Here is a 17,228-nt window from a genome sequence, read left to right on the forward strand (position 1 = left end):
AAATTTGATTTCTGGGAGCAGTTTAGGAAAACGGTGAGAACTTAATGGAGATGTGTCAGACCAGAAATGGTCTTTGCTCGGCCTTCTGTCCACTGCTCCCAAAGTGTGTAGAAAACAAGTGACTAGACATTTAAATTGTGAAACACCAGGGGGGAAAAAGCAGTTTATCATCAATGTCCTTAATGGAGTACTATGGGCATCCTGCAATTTCTAACACTGCGGTTTTTGTAAGAAGTCTTCCCCATGGATTAGCTTGCACTCATTTAGGACTGTACACACTGTTTGTGTAAGTATTCTGGTGAATTTTTGTCTTTCTCCTGTTCATTCTGTAGTCAGTGGCTTGAGAAGGCTTGTGCAAGTGTAGGAAGGGAAAAGCAGGTAAAAGAAGCGATATTGTGTCTTATTCCAAAGCTCTGAAATCCAGTCGTTTTGATTTCTTGAAACAAATGCCCCAGCTGGGGCCAGGGAGGGAGCCAGCATCGCCCCTGCCCGGGCCTGCTTGCAAGACAAATGGCCCCATTGTTTCCCTGGTGTGCAAATACCACCGGTCCTGGGAGGTCAGGATTGCACACACTGAGTGGGTGCTTAAAGAGCTTGGATCAAATGCACGTAGAAGATTTTGAAGATAAGGCGTCAGTAATGATAAGACTTGTGTACTCTTCGACTGTGTTTTGGTGGTACAGTAAAAACACAAAGCACTGAGCTTGTGTAAACTCACTCTGCTGGTTCAAAATATGTTGAGGAGTTAACTTTCTACCAGTAGGCTTTATGCCAGATAAGGTATCATTTTCCCCTCTGCAGCCAGCCTGAAAACATAATGCTTGCCCTAAGCTTTCTATCATTTAGTTGAGCAAATTCTGCAGAAATGCGGTTATGTACCTATGCCTGGTGTGATGTGCGTGTTGTGGGTGAGGTGTTGTTGCGTGGGTGTGGAAGCAGTGAGCTGGGAGACTGCAGATGTCTGAGGCTGGGGTCAGACCTGGGCTGTGAAGGCTTTTCAGGGGACTTCACCGCTCCTCAAGAGTCTGGGCTTAGGGTGAGGCTGAAGATAAGCTGTGGAGTGGCATATAGATGTTTAATTTTTATTGCTATAAAGATGATGGGGTTTATTTCCATTTTAAAAACAGGCGTTGCCTGTTTTTATCTCTTCTGGGCTAATATAGTAGCCAGCAGGCTGGTCAGGTATTGCAGAAGAGCACAGCAGCGCTGGTGAGCTGGTGATCTTTGCTTTGGCTGGCATTGGCGTTGTTAATGCATTAGGCTGAAACAGTTCTTCACAGAAGACCAGTGATCATGGAGTTTTGGCAAACTCCAAAGTTACTCCTATTCCTAAGGAAAAAAAAAAAAGAAAAATTCTTCCTGATGTATGTTATGCCACTGCTTGTTGCTCTGACCACACAGAAGAAATAAAAAGACTTGTGCTGTTCTTGGATTGCACAGGCGGCTTCCCCGGTGTAGCGTTCTTCATAATTAGCTGTCACAGAACTGGAGCAGAACCACGCTAAAAAGTCTGGATATTAAAATGCCCTCTAATCTCATAAGGCTTTGGAAGGTCAGTTCCTCCCCTGCCTTGGTCTTAGGAGGAGGAACAGTTCTCTCTGTTGTCCGGTGTCCTGTGCAGTGTGAATCCCCCTTCGGTTGTGCCTACTAGAAGTGCCACTTTACTGGTATCTGGGACCTTTGTTGGCTTTTGCATTGCAGACAATGAAAAATCACTCGCAACCAGACTTCACCATTGTGGCCGTTGTTTGGCGTCTGCTTAAAATACAGTTGGATGAATTCTAGTAACTTGTCAGTGTCTGCACTTAGCATGAGACTCTATAAGCAGCGGTTGCTGCTGGAGCTCTGCTGTTGTTAGTGGGACCATCTCCAAGGCAGAACTGAGCAGGCTCAAGGACCTGCCTGCCTCTTATTTTGAAGCTGGATTTATCTGACTCAAGGTTTCCTACATGGACTACATTCCTGGAGTACAGAGGCAGCTCCTGAACTGCATGTCATTTAATTTTCTGGAAATACTAATTTATCTGCATTTTTGGATACATCTGCTGATTTCATGTTTCTTTTGCCCATCAGACAGTTAGGGCATGTTTTCATAATTTTTCCTTGCAAATATCCACTGGAGTATAGAGTTCTTTCTAGGGCATGTTCAAAACTTTGTACATTTTTTTTTTTTTTTAATGAAAGATTAAATCCCCCTCTCCCTATTATTTTATCACTCTTTTTGTTTTATAAGGTCACGGCAGCCAGATTTTTTTCAAAGGTGGGTTTTTGGGCCTTTTTTAAAGGGCTTGGATGTAGGGGAAAAACAATTATGTAAGAGAATGATTCTCATTCCACTAACGTTGATTCACTTGGCTCATAAGAAGAGCTTATTGCTTTGTTTACTTGGAAAGAATGAATATCAACACATAAATAATCAGCTGAGAACTAGATTTTCAGAAGGGAGAATTTTCCTACTCACTTTTCTGTTAATTCAAAGCAATGTCTTTTAAAATTGATGTAACTCACAGCCTTATGATAGTCACATTACTTTCCCTTAGGAGTAAACACAGACAAAAGTGTCTGCTTAGTTTCCAAACTAGAGAGCAGTTGTTGCCTCAGGTACTCAAATTTCTATAGAAAAAAAGACTTCTATAGCTCTTGTAGCTGCACATACTGAATGTATCAATGTACCTGGGGACTTCCATGCCAACTTTTAAGAAGTACTAGGAACCCTTCTTCAGAAAGACACGGAAAAACAATTTACTTAACAAGCCTCCCAAAAGTGCTTTTTCAGACAGTCTTTCACCTAGCTGAAGTTCTCAGACCTGACATGCTATAAGTGGAAGAAACTAACCATAATTTCTGAACTCATTTTCCCCTTCCTTTCACTCTTGGAAAGATATGTAACCTAACAGGAGAGCAAGGTCAACCCTTTCTTCAGACCCGGTTGCAGTGCAACGCTCAAACCTCCTCCTGGAAAATCCTTTCAGGCTAATACATTGCAATCCCACTTTTCAGTGTTTGCAAAACCTAATGTATTTAGCTTGCTAACAGCATCCCACTGGATCTCAGGTCCCAGGGACAATTGCGCATCCTTCACAGCTCATGGGTGGTTGTGATGCTTCACAGCAGTCAGAGATTTGTCCAAGGGAAAGGCCCAGCCGCTGGTCATGTACGTCATCTACGCCGTTAGCTGCTTCAGCAATATGGCTTGATTTTTAAAGCTTGTAATGGAGAGTGTATTACTTACATGATGTATAAGTCATCAGATGCCTTTATCAAGTACTTCAGCTATTCCAGATCATGTGCATGTTTGTGGGCTATGTGCATTTACTGGCTTAGTTCTATAGGATGGTTTCATAACGCTGAAAACAGATAAAGAAGCAGATTCCCTTTCCTCAGACTGCTTGATGTGAGGAAATTATGCTTATAATTCACGCTGTTATGGAAGGTTGCTGTGACCTGGAGATGTACCACTTAGCTTATCACTTTCCCATTTTAAAATAATTAGCTGTCAGCAACAGAATCTTTTTCTTTCTGCTTTTTTGTGGAATGCAGTGCTGATCCATGTCAACAGACTTTGGATGCTACACAGTAACACTTTTAAATAAATACAAGTAACCAGTCATCACACTGGCTTCCTGCTAAATCCCAGGAATTTACAGTCATGGTGCGGAGTCTCTCCTTCAGACACTGGACTTGTGCATCTTGTGAGGCAGGAGGTGCCAAGAGCTAAGGAACTGCAAGGATAAGAAGTTGGAGACAGAAATTGCAAAGGAGACAAGTTTTAAGAGCATAGCTTGCATGCCCTCAGAGCAGTAGCGGGGGAGATGGAGTTGTTGGCCGTGCTGGTAGAATACCTGAACGGAATTGCTAGGGTTTGAGTCAGCAGAGCATCACTAGCTTTACAGCTGAGGATGCATTTGCTACTCAGGCTGAGTCAAATGCAAAAGCAACTTTTACTTTTGTAGTAAGAATTGCATGTGATTATTTAAAAAAAAAATGGAGATCCTCTTGAGTTGTGTTTTCATCATGGGAAAATGTTGTCCCTTTTTGGTGGCACTTGTTACTGGCCAGAACCTCTCATTCAGCTGATTTTTGGACATAGTTCAGGGCAGATATCCTTGGGGATGGCTGAGCTAAAGAGAAGGTTTTGTAGGTGGACAGCAGTCTGAGTTACCAGTAAACTGACCGTTTAATGCTAAAATGAAATTACACTGCCAGAACTGCACTGCAGCTCTCCATTTTTAATTACTGTTCAATTACAATTTAAAAAAAACAAATCTGGCCTTAGACTTCAGCTGGCTCAGGGGAGCAGGGGCCGAGGCATATGCAGGGACCATCAGCAGGATACTTTTTCCTCCAGTGTTTTAGACTTTGTGTTCATTTGCATCTAGCATTGCAAACCATAAACGTAAAATACTGCCAAGTCGTAAGTGTGACAAATCTGCACCCACTTGCACGTGAGGTGGCCAGAAATCAGGCCTGGGAGCATTTACTCCCTGCGGACTGTCAGGGGTCTGGCAAAATATGAGTGCACACCCTTATCCAGAATAATTTTAGGGCCTCAATCATGTTTAGCTTAATCTACTTTGGAAAAGGAAATACCTTGTGACATTCTTCAGTGGCCTCTGTGGACAAATAAATAAAAGATTTAATGGAGCCTTCACAGCAGGACATTGGCAACCGAGGAGGACCCTGAGGACTGGGCTGTATAAATGAGGCAGGACTTGGGATATTTTCAGAGCTCCATAAGGGATAAGGAAGAGGTCTTTCATCCACCCAAGTTCCTGGGGCTCTGAGGAAAAAAAACCACAACTGCACCACGTCTGGCACAGGGAACAACTGTTTCTCATGAGGGTTTTGAGGCTGCATGTGTGCATCGTATAGTCTGGCCTCACTCCATCACATACATTCCTCTGAATTGGATGCTGGAATGGTAACGGCTTTTAGTATGTCAGCAGGTAATTAATTATGATAAACGTGCAAATTGTGTATTGTCTCAATGGGCTGCGTAGAGCCAACAGGGTGCACGTGACTAAAAATATACTGATGAAAGGTCTGCCATGGTAACGAGCGCTGTGGCAGCACACCACACCGGCCGTTGAGAGCTGTGCTTTCAGTTACCTGTGGGTTAAGGACCAAAGCGATCTTGACCAGATCCCTTGTGACCTGAATGGAAAGCCCCAAAGACTTCTGTGGCACTGCCTCTTATAAGTGCGCCATGACAGATTGATTTTCATTTCTTATTCTTGCCTCTCTTTTTTTCTTTTAATTTTTTTTTTAAAGAAAATAAAACCTCAAAGTAACAGCCTAACACTATTAATATACCTTACAGTATATATCCTATGACTTTTTTTTTCCCTTGCCCCATCCATTAGCCTTCGCTGTAACTTCTGCACCTGGATGCTGAAGGGAAGGAGAAGGCTGGGATGAGCAGATGATCTGTGCCAAAAGAAAAAGTAATTGTGGTGACAAGGAGTTTTAACAACTTGGAGAAAGAATCTGTTCCCTCACAATTTTCCAGCCTCGTTTGGCTTTCATGTTAGCCTCTCATTTTTATTTGCATGTGCATATATATGTACATACATGTGCATGCATGTATGAAGCACGCTGTTACGTGTTAAGAGGATGGTTCTTCATGTCAGCATATCAAGAAGAACTCAGAACCACTTTGTCAACATACATAACCTATTAGACTCTCCACAGCTGACGTCTTTGAGGTCATCTTCTGTAGCCAGAATAAATTTCTCTTTAGCAGTACAGATGGATACTAGGAAAGCCAGCAGATGCGTTGTAGCTAATCAGAAAGAGGCTCAGCAGGGTAACTAAAATCTCTGCTAGAATTCATATCCCTTCATGGAGTTTAATTAAAGAGCTTTGTGTGCATCCTTTTGTTTTATCTGTTGCCAGTGTTTTGTCTCCTATTGTGGCAGTTCCTTCAAATAACCATCAATTTGCTGTGATAATCTAATGAGGGGAATGAGCAGCACTGTTTAATTATATAAAAATGATAATGAGCTTTGGCTGCCGAAGAGTTAAGGAGCTGCTGACGGGCCACTGGAATACAAAAGAGCTGGTGCCAAAGGGGCCCCTGGAAGTCTGTGGCACTTCAGGCTTCATTGGTGAGCAGCAGTAACTGGCTTGAGCGAGCAGCAGGCCAGCGGAGCTTCCTTCGGGGATAGAGACCGGAATCATGGAGCAGCCTCCTAACAGCAGGAAGCAGAACAGGCATAGGCAGATTTCTTTTTCACACCCCAGCAAAAATACAAGGCAATCAAAAAACAGATCTCTTGTCCTACATAAGCACAATGCCTTTGGCGCTGTACTTCATTGCTCATCCTCATGGCAGAAATGGGAGTTTGGGCACAGCCAGGTGTCGTCTGGTGCCATTTTGCTGCAGGAGGTAGCAGGAGAACTTGGGGGAATGAGGTTCTGGCCGCTGGGGAAACGTGAGCCAAGGTGCAGATAACTCAGGTATGCCTGGGCTCTATCCAAGACTAGTGTGGATTCAGGTTTATCAAGAGATAACTCTTCTAAGAGGTAAAAACTTTCCCTTTTCAGACCTTTTTTTTTTCCTTTCCCTGGACATCCCCCCCCCCTTTTGTTTTTTGTTTTTTTAACCAAGAGGTAAGTAAAATCTTGTGCAACCTCTATTATGCATCCGGACTATTTAGTCATTGAAGTTGTTGTTTTCCCTTTTCTGTTTTCTCTAGTTGGGATCATGCTGAAGTAAGCATGGGGCAGGGAGCTTTGGAAACCAGGAACGGCAGTGGAGCTGAGGAGAAATTGCTGGAAGCCCTGTTTCTTAAAGCAGAGAACCAAGTCCCTGGAATTCAGCTTATATTGATGTGACTGACTACCACATGCATAGTGTCCTGATTCATCACAGCACTAATGACCTCCCAAGGTATGTAATGCCCATAGGGGCCTCCAAGGCAGGTCTCCAGGTGCAGAGCCGCTTGGCTGGAACACACGTGGTGGAGGTGGGGATAACACCTCCAGAACCGAGGATGTCTGTGAAGGCAACGAGACATGGCAGGGCCCACGTCTTCTCTCGGTACATAACCTGGCCACACCGCCATGGGAGAGGATGTGTGGGAAGGCAAGGGCGTCCGCGAAATTGAGGTAAGCCAGGGCAAAACCTGTGACAGAGCGATGTTGTTAGAAACGTGATGTGAAGAGGGCTGTGACAGTACTGCTTCGGACACACTAACACTCAGAAAGTGGGAAATAAACTTTGAGGAGCACTCTGGTTTTTACCAGGGTCTGTGTTGGTTGTACGTAAGGAAGACTGGCATGGGAAGCGTTCGTACTGAGCTGTTAAGAGCTGCAGTTTTGCCTTTATTGCAGCATTCATCCTGCAGCACACTGTGCTCTGTAGCGGTATTTCTGTATCAGGAAAGGTGTACTAGGATAGATACAGTCTCAAACAGAGGGGTTAAGGTAAGCTTACCTTAGGACCACCTGACAAGTGTGAGACTACAAGCACATCATACAGGCAAAGCATTTTTATTGCTACTGACAGCCTTTTAGACCCTGGCCCCTTTGGGCAGGTCCCTTCTTTGCATGTGATTCTGCAAAATAAAGGCAAGTGAGCAGATGTGCCATCTCCCTTCCATCCTTTGCTTACCCTTCTCCCCTCTCCTCTGCACCTCTGTACTCACACTGCCCGTAGTGGGGTTATTGACCCGCTTTCCTTCAAGGCCCCTCCATGTGCCACTGTCTCTACTCTTTTTATTTCATTGTATGCCTTACCCTTATCCTTCTTTCATCCCTGTGGACCCTGCAACCAGACAGTGCCATCCAGCCTGAGCACCACAGAACTCCTTTGGCACCAGCTTTTCCGTGTTCCAGTGGCCAGCCATGGCAACTCCTGCACGATCAAGGCACGTTAGCATTTTTACATGAAAAGTACTATGCACCTTTCTCACTGGGAGAGATGTGAATCTGATTTACCCTCCTCTTCTTTCAGCCTCACTCTTTTTGACATCCCGTTCCATTTATAACCCAGTCTCCTAAATTAATTCGGCATGCCACCTACGTAATACATCCTTTGCTTTCTCTCCAGACAACTAGAACTTTGCTGTTACAACTTCAGCTCTTGTTATCTTGTGGATCAATCACTGTACTCATCCTGTCATAAATCTGACAGATGTACCCTACCCATCCCTGGTGCTCCTGCACAGAGCTTCCCCAGCACTTAGGTTTAACCATGTTGCCTGTTCTCTGTGCTTTCCCGTTGCCTTGCTCTAGAAACTTTGTACTTGGTTTTACTTCAAGGCTTATCATAGCCTGTCTTCTTCCTACCTATCATCACCTCCTCAGGACTGAAGAGATAGCTTCCACCTTTACTAAGACACATTCCTGGCCTCCTCCAAACACTCATTCCATTTGAAAATGTTCTTCATAATCAGAAGGAGCACCCTGTGAAGGTCTGCAAAGCCACTTCTTTCCACTTTTGCTTTCCTCATTGTTTCTTAAAAGACTTTGCACGTGGCTATTGTGCTGGCTGACACGGTCTTATTTTACTCCTTTCCTGGCCATGCTTCCCCTAAAATTTTTACACCCTTTACAGGAGTCCTCTGGGATCGGGACTGTTGTGCTGTTCAGCCCAGTTACAGCACATAGCACGAGGGGAATGTGGTCTGTGAAAAGGGCTCCTGCACACCTCTGTGATAAATACTTACGCAGCAGGAGTGCCCCTGCAAAAGTGAAGTTACATGGTAATAACACAGTAAAATTGTCACCTTCCCCCAGCAATAAGCAACCCAGAAGAAAAGCAGAGTGGCCGGTGTCTTTACACTCACACTCAGCTCATCCACACTCAGAAGAGATCACACCTCTTTCTGCTCCTACCTGACATAGCTTGTGCTGAAACCTAAGGATGCGAGCTGTAGTAGCATTGCCCGAAGTGCTCCTCTAGCTAGGCTGCCTGTTGGGAGAGAAACCTGTGAGCACGCAGCACTTCCCAAACATTCCACATGGACCTACTGCAGCTGAGGACCTGACCCCGCCGCTGTGCCGAGGGAGAGGACGGCCTGAGCACTCCTTCATCTGTTTCACATTATCGCAAAGTACTTCATCGGTGGCTTAACCTGGCCGGGCTGGGTGTGCGCTGCTGCAGCGGGGGGGTACAGGCGGGGGGCTTTGGGGCAGGAAGCCCTGGCAGTGGGGTGGTGGCAAACAGCCGTGGGGTGGGAGAGGAGGGGCGGCTGTAACGTCTTCAGCCTCCAGCCCTGTGCGGGGCGAGCGCGTCAGCAGCACCACCACGAGTGGTCCTCCCCTTCTGCAGGGACTCGGGAGGGTATCCCCTGCTGTCTGGGGGAACTGAAACCCTTCGTTAGACCCGTGGAGTCGGACTGGTGTCGCGTTGAAAGGAACTGCAGAGAAATTTGCATCAAAACTGCTAGAGACTTCATTTTTGCTTGGTTTTGATACAAAGCATGAAAATCACCTCAGGCTAGCTGGCAGTGCTTGCAATGGGCAAATCTTTTGGTGAAACAAGAGAGTACTTCCAGTTCCTAATGAAATCCTCCCCCCGCTCCAATCCAGTGGGCATTTACATGGTTTTCTTGTGAACATTTCACGCAGCTTTGAAAATTAAATGTTTCCTTACAGGAAATATTTTTTTCTCTGTGTGCATCTTTTGTGGCTGGCTGCCAAGAGATCCCGATCTGTCCCCCAGCTGTGCTTCTATGACCAACTTTTGTGACCATGGAAAATCTTTTTTTTTACTTCTGCCTCCTCTGTTTTCTTCTCTGTTAAATATGTATGAACAGGTTAGAAATCAGAGCCTGTATGTTCTTTGCAGCCATACAGAATGTGATAGCAAAAGGTTAGGCTTCTTAGTACCCTAAAAGGCCTCTGAAAAATAAAACAAACTTTTTTTTAATCTGACAAAATTTGGTTTTTATTCTCAAGGTGAGAGCCATGCAGTGTTTCAATGTAAGTTAAAACAGTAAGTGACAAAATGCTTATATAATATTAAGTTTTCGTAAACAGGGGAGAAGATCAAGCTCTTGCAAGGAGTAATGCAAGAAAACCAGTTTCATTCTCTGGAAAACACATTTTACTGCTATGCATTCTTTTATACTGTCTTAAGGCATTCTGAAGTAACAAAGTTGCAAAAGCAATCTGTTAGCTGCATTTTGACTTAAACAATGAGGTAATTACTAATGTGATAATTTCATGTGGGCAGATGCATGTGAAACCCCAGAAACACCCTGCTTTACACTTTTGCAACTGTAAATGAGTGGTGCTGTTATAAATATCAAAAATACGGGGAGGAAGGGAACGTGGGGAACAGGAGTCTGGCCAGAAAGCTGGGCTTTATGCGGCCAAAGCCCTTCATTTATGTTCTGAAAGGAAGGCCAAAGCAAGTTAAGAAATGGAAGGACACGAAGTGATGATGTCTAACGGGAACACTTCACGGGCTACCGCGTTCAAGGGGGTGAGCCTGTCCCTGGCACGGGGCCGTACGCGTGGGGCAGTGCGGCAGCGAGCACACGGGGGTCCAGCCGCGGAGGCTGCTGAGCGGTGCTCAGGTGGGTGCTGGCAGGAATCCCTTTGGCCTGCACGGGGGTTCCTTTTGCACTTCACGGCTCAGGGAATCAGCTGGTGTGGAGACCAAATGCCCATTTTGATCTGGGAAACAGATGCAGTCTTGAATATATGAGAAATGCAACACGTCATCTGATGAAAAATTTACCTTTCTTCTTTTATTTTTTAAACCAATGTTGTGGCCAATGCTTTATGCTCAAAAATAACTTGCTTGGACATGATGGTATCTTTCCTAAGCTAATCACAAGAAAATAGCATTTTTATTTTTCCTTTTGGTTTGTCATTATTTGGGTTTGCTGTATTTAAGATTTGTTTTTCCAATTTCTTTCTTCTTGTCTCTGGCTCTAGATTTGATATATGTTTCTTTTCTTGATAGTGAAAGCTGAGGCTTTCTCTGACTGTGAAACTGGGTAAGTATTTCCTGCTTTCCCAATCTATCCCTCCACTCTGTTAGCTGGCCTGAAACAGTGGTTTGTGGTTCAATTTCAGATTTCTGAAAGTAATGGTTAAAAAAAGCTGCCTGCCTTTTTCCCCCCCCCTGAAGATTGACTTTCATAATTTTTTTTTCATAATCATTCTTATGCTGTAGTCAGTAAAACTTACCAAATGGTATTGTGACGATGACTTCCCCATGCTGTGGTGGCCTTTCTGACTGTCATCCTTGCATTTCATTCAGCTCCCTGGCGCAATGGAGGCCTCCCGCTGGGTTTCCTACAGAAGACTTTTTCACCTCTTTACTCCAGCGGTATGGCACTGAGGACGTGATTACAGCTGTGCTCCTGGTTTCCCCAGGAGAAATCCACCTACAGTAGATTTAGTTAAGGCATATTTGATCCTCCAGCAGTTCCCTGTTCTTCTGGCATCTGAAAGGTCTGACTTCACACTGTAAGAAAGGTGACTATGTTGCGGTGGTTTCTCAATGAGAGGACTAGACCAAGATTTGTTCCTCTGAGTCTCAGCGTGATGTTATCCAGATCCTTCCATCACCTGCGGAAGAAAGGGCAGCCTTACTTCCTCCCCTGTTTCCTTAGATAATAATTCAGAGAGAAATAAAAAATTATTCTTAACAGGCTGATGATATTAGAGTCTTCAAAATGAATTTGCACACCCTGCCTCCACCTGCCCAGGACCGGTGAGGTGGGCCTTCTCGCAGGTACGGCAGCTGCCAACAGGTGTTGAAAAATTCTGCACTAGCAACCAGTTACTTTTGGTATATTGTGGAACAGATCTGTGAGGGGGAAGTCCTGCCTGCACTGGGCAGTTTTCTAAAAAATAAAAAAGAAAACCAAAGCAGCATCAACCTGAGAGCAGCCTGTTTGCTGACCTCTAAGTCAATCAGGCTCACAGTTAAAGTAACCTACCACAATTTAAAAAACCCAAACTGTAGTCTATAATTGCTTGTGTCTGTTAGAAGTTAATTTTAATTTTTATCCTGTCTTTTCAACTACTGGAACTTGGTTGTTAAAATAAATAGAAGTAGAAAAAAATGGAGTATTTCAACAAGGGCAACTTTAGAAAATCCAGTCTTTTTAAAAAAAAATAAAAAAAAAAAAAAGGAGGAGATGCTCTCAGTGTGCTGATGTGCTGCACTTTCCATTCGGGAAGGCTGCTGTGGCATCCTCAGTAAGCAGAGTTCAGAGGTGTCATTGCTTAGTCTGGTGCTGAGCAGTCATTTTTGATGTGCTGTATTGCTCCCATTCCAACTGTCAGGCTCTTTACTTGCTCTGTCCAGCCTAAGTGGTTCAGCATAACCTGCATTTGTGACTCTGGGCATTTTACTCAATAAAAAGGTTATAGTACCTCATGGTGGTCAGGGAAGCTTGGGCTGGTATTGCCGCTGCAGTCCTGTTGGGTTTAGATTTGGGGCACTTGGGGGTTTATCCCTCATTTCCACAAATTTTTACAAACTTTGTTTTAACAAGGTGAGGTTTCTGAACAGCAAACTGGGGACATTGCCATCTGCTTGAAACTCAGCACTGTGGGTGTTTGTGGGGGGGCTGTAAGTGCTGTAAGAAGCCCTAAGAAATGCTGTAACCTGTGGGATGAGCTTAGGGGTTTGCTTAGCTGGGGCAAGAGAAGAAGAAATTTAATTGTTTGCTAGACGAGGGGCGTTAGAAGAGCTGAGTTTTGTAGTTACTCCTTTCTGTAACTGCATCATATTTCCTTGCAAGCTTGGATGATTTCAGAATCTTTTTCACCACATCCCAGTACCTATCACCTAAATGTACAAGGATCTTAGCTTGCATTTTCTTGAAGCACATTTCTTTGCCTTGTGGTTGCCAAGAAATACTTGGAAACACTGCCTAAGTGTCTACATGAGAGTTCTTTCCTTTCTTTTAAAGTGAATTAACAAAAAAAAAAAAAAAAAAAAAAACCAAAAAAAAAACAAAACCAAAAAACCAAAACCACAGAGTAATTACCTTTTACATTTAATAAAATCTTATGATTTTAGAGAGACTGAGTCATGATATTTGAATGCCAGGACTTGGCAATACTGCTAGATGAGGTGTTAAATCACTTCAGGATCTGGCCTGATCATCAGCTTTATTTCACAAAGAACAGTGAGGAGATGATATACGTATAACCAAAAAGTAAAGCTCATGCAAAGGTGTCATTATTAGATGCTCAAAGCAGGGTATCCTTTCCCTGAAATAATTTTGACCTGTGAGTGAATACACTAATAGCCACTTATATGTTACATTCGAAGATTCAGGAAAAAAGTATGTTTGAGCATCTTGTTCAAGATGATGCTACACTGCTGGAATGTCTTCCATTACCTTGTGCTGCAACATATTACTTGAAAGAGTGATAGCACTTGAGTAGTGTTGCTCAAATATCACAGCCCGTGCCCACCTGCTTTGGATATTGTTTCCCACTTCTAAAAATCCAAAGGAAAGGCAGAAATGTTTTAAACTAAATGTTGGCCCCTGTGCAGGTCTTATCACTTCCTCTTCTCCCCCTTTCCCCCCAAGCACAAAAATCTTTTATATTTGTGGTTTATGTATGGTCTTGTGGTATTTTCTCTTGCTATTTGACTAGTTCTGCCTTTATGTGGTATGCTCGTGCCTCTGGGGCAGAGTGCAGTGGAGGAGGATGTTTAAAATTAGGCGAAAAATTATAAAACTTTGATAAAATGCTGATAAATCTTCATGTAATGTGTATTTAAAATCACTCAAAATCCAGAAATCGTGTTGCCAAATCACAAGCCAGCCGTGCTGCTTCATGCCACCAGAGCCCTGTTGAAAGAAAATACACTGGGTTTGGATTTTCTGTCAAAACCTTCCTTGTTTCTGGATCCCACAGTCCTGTGAACAGAATATAAAATAACTGTTTTCAGTACAAGGTAAAGTAAATATCAATAGATGCTACTGGGACATGGTCAGCTAAGCCTGTTTCACCGACATGAGGCGTGTATGGTGGGCACAGGGATGTGTAGGATGTTACCTGTGTTGTATGAAGAACGGGCTTCCCACTGTGGAAGCTGTGTGGTGCCCTTGCGGTACCTCTTCTAAATAAGCTCTAGTTAGCATAAATGAGTGAAAAGGCTGTAAATCACAAATATATTTCATTTTATTTTAATAAAAAAAAATAAACGGTTTAGAAGCTGGGTCACTGGTTAATCAGAAATGCCATGGAAACAGCATCGGCTTTAGTAGCAACGATGAGATCATAGACTAGGGCTTTAAAAACAACACTGCACAATTCTATGAGTTGCTTTCCTGCTGTGCTTAATATTTTTAATCTGAAATGACTTACAAAAATATCTGTTGCTCTGGCAGATTTCAGGCACAGGTTCCCAACACAAGGGGTAAAGCAAATGTCCTACCATCCGCTGCAAAGGCAAAGCTGTGCCGTATTTTTCGTAGGTAGTTAAGGCCAAGAGGGACCATTACAGCCATGCCCGTTTGACCTTCTACATAATGCAGTCCAGAGAATTTAACTCAGTGATTGCTGCCCTTGGGCTAGATTTCGAAAGTGGAGAGAGATTTATTTCTTTCTGTTTTTAAAATTTTGATTCCTCAGTGTGTTCAACTGCCTGAATCTGGCTCTTTGTTAAAATGAAGAGGCTGTAATTTTAATTTATGTTTTGTTTTCAGAATATGCATGTGTGTGTATATATATCTAAAATACATAGGTGTCTGTGCAGACACACATTTAAAATGGTTTGCATTTGTAATAATAGTTGGCACCGCCATAGAGATGACCTCAGATTTAAAAGGATACACAGACTCATAGGAAAATTGGGAGAGGGAAAGGATGGCAGAAGGTAGCATGACCTTCACATGCAACTCATCATGGGCCTCTCTGCTGAAGTGTTTATACTTGATATTAAGTCAGCAGGGAGGGATTAGAAGCCTGCAGAGAGAAACAACTTGCCTCACCCTGAAGAAATTGCCAAAAATGTGATGTAGGACAGAGACTCCTCGGCTGGGGCTCATTTCAACCAGGCAGAAGCAGGCCAGGTGCCCAGCCCGGGCGGGGGAGCTGGGAGCTCCTTCCCTGGGGCTGCTGGGGGTGCCTGGGTAGACACACGCGTGTACCGGGGCAGGTGTGGAGCCTCCTCCACTACCCCACACATCCATGCTGGATCGGGACTGCGAGCCTTTTATCTTCTGCTTCAAAAAGTTTTTCCTGAAAACTCCATTGGGACTATTTTATTTTACCTTATGTGGGCTAAAAATATTTTTTTTAAAAAAGCCCGTAATCATTTTACTTACTCTAAGGAGTACGGTAAACGTGGGAGGATGCTGTGCAGACCTTCAGCCGTTTCATGTTTAGTGCCAGCGAAGACCCTTGGCCACCCTCAGCGACGCTTCTGTGAAGTGGTCCGTTAAGTGGTCAGGTCTGATTAATGAAGCAGAATTATTTATTGTTGCTGGAAGTTGACCTGGAAGCTTATTTTAAAGGAAAACTGCAATGAAAAGTTATCGCACTTCAGATAGGTAATTACTTTAAGAAGACAGACTATATAAAAATGAATTTTTGTTAGGCTAGCTACCCTGTCTTTCACAATTCCCATAATAACTGTGACCAGTCTGAATGACCTCCTGGTGGGCCTTTTTATTGATACTTCCCAGCAGGATTTTCAGTCTGATAAGCGGGTCAGGATTCAGTTGGTCTGATCCCCATATGAATGCATGACAAAACAGGAGGATTTCAGCTTTACTGTCAAAAAGGTTCTTCTCTTTCATGTTCAGGTTATCTAATATCTAGAGGGCAGGTGCAGGGGTAAAAAAAAAAAAAATCATGGTTGGGAGAAGGATGGTATGGAGAAGAAAGTATTAACATTTAATCCTCTGAGTGGTAGCATGACTAATGAGTCCGTGATCTCTACTCTGCCATTTCCCATCTGCAACAGAGTTGTCCTGCTGCAGATAGTACTTACTTAATGTCCCAAAATATTTTGTAGCCACTTTTAATTTATGAAGTGATCTCCCACTTATCATCACAGCGCTATCTTTTTGGAGTGGAAGAGAGGGTGTGTTGATACATTCTGCCCTCCTCCACAAAAATGCAGAAGGTCCAGGGGGCAAAACTGAACTTGCTCTGACAATTCCTGCTTCTCCCTTTTCTCCACGCGCCATGTCCTGGGAAGGGAGTTCATGCAAATTTCCCAGTGCCCCTCTGGCACTGGGAAAGGAAATTTAATCTAATTTTCTAATTCACCCATAGGCTTATGATGAATAGAAAATGAAGAGGTGTGTCATCTTGTCCGGTGAAGTTGGGGGTGATGAGCTGAAACCAACAAATATATTACAAAAAAGATAGCAAGCTGGACTAAAACCAAGTTCTCATTGGTGAATTATTAGTCCACTGTTCATTATGATGTCTAGCTTCAATCCTAATGAGGTGGAACTTGATGAGATAATTACTTTGAACTATAGGATTCTGTTTGCCCACAACAAAAGCTTATAGTATAGTATCATCTCATCAAGCCCTTCCCTTTTTCTGAAAAGTTATTAGTTTTCTTTTAAATGGGATGTTTGTCTTTTCTCCTTTAATGAAAACGGCACCGTGACTGGAGATATCTGGGACTTATCAGGATTTAGCTGGAGGTAACCACCACCTGCAGATAGTTCCTGCTCAGTCTGGCAGAGAAGAACCTCAAAAAGGGGATGTCAAGGGGATAGGTACTGGGAAATCTGGTACAAAGTTGGTGCCGTGTATACTGTCTGGTACCAAAAAGATGAAGTGAACTAACATTACTGGGACGTTTTGTGAGTCACAGGTTTCACGGAGTGTGGACCTATGAGATATGATTTCCACAAGGTGGGTTGCGGTACGTGGAGGTTGCAGTTCAGCTAGCTGGGGCTCACAGCATCCTTGGTGAGTAGTAAAGGCGCCTCAGGGCTCTCTTGCATCCCACCTTTGCTGACCATTTGTTTCAGCCTAGAATATAGGAGCATTAGGGCGTATATGAATAAAAGAGTTCCTGCATTTTATTGCTTTGACCCATGGTGTTAGGATATGTATAGTATTTCACTGAGCACTCACTCAAAGTTACAGGGGGGTTAAAATCCTCTTTCCAGAAAGGATGTAATGTGCTGGTTGAGCCTTGTCACTTTGCTCAGGAGCCTAGGATTGCTGGATTTACCACAATTTGGTAAGGAAGGGGGGTGAAGGAGACTGCCTTCAGACTAAAAATAACAGAAGGTATTTTCTGTGGGTTCCAGTTGGAAAGA

The sequence above is a fragment of the Falco punctatus genome (genome assembly GCF_963210335.1).
Source record: "Falco punctatus genome assembly, chromosome: 3".
Taxonomy (NCBI): Eukaryota; Metazoa; Chordata; class Aves; order Falconiformes; family Falconidae; genus Falco; species Falco punctatus.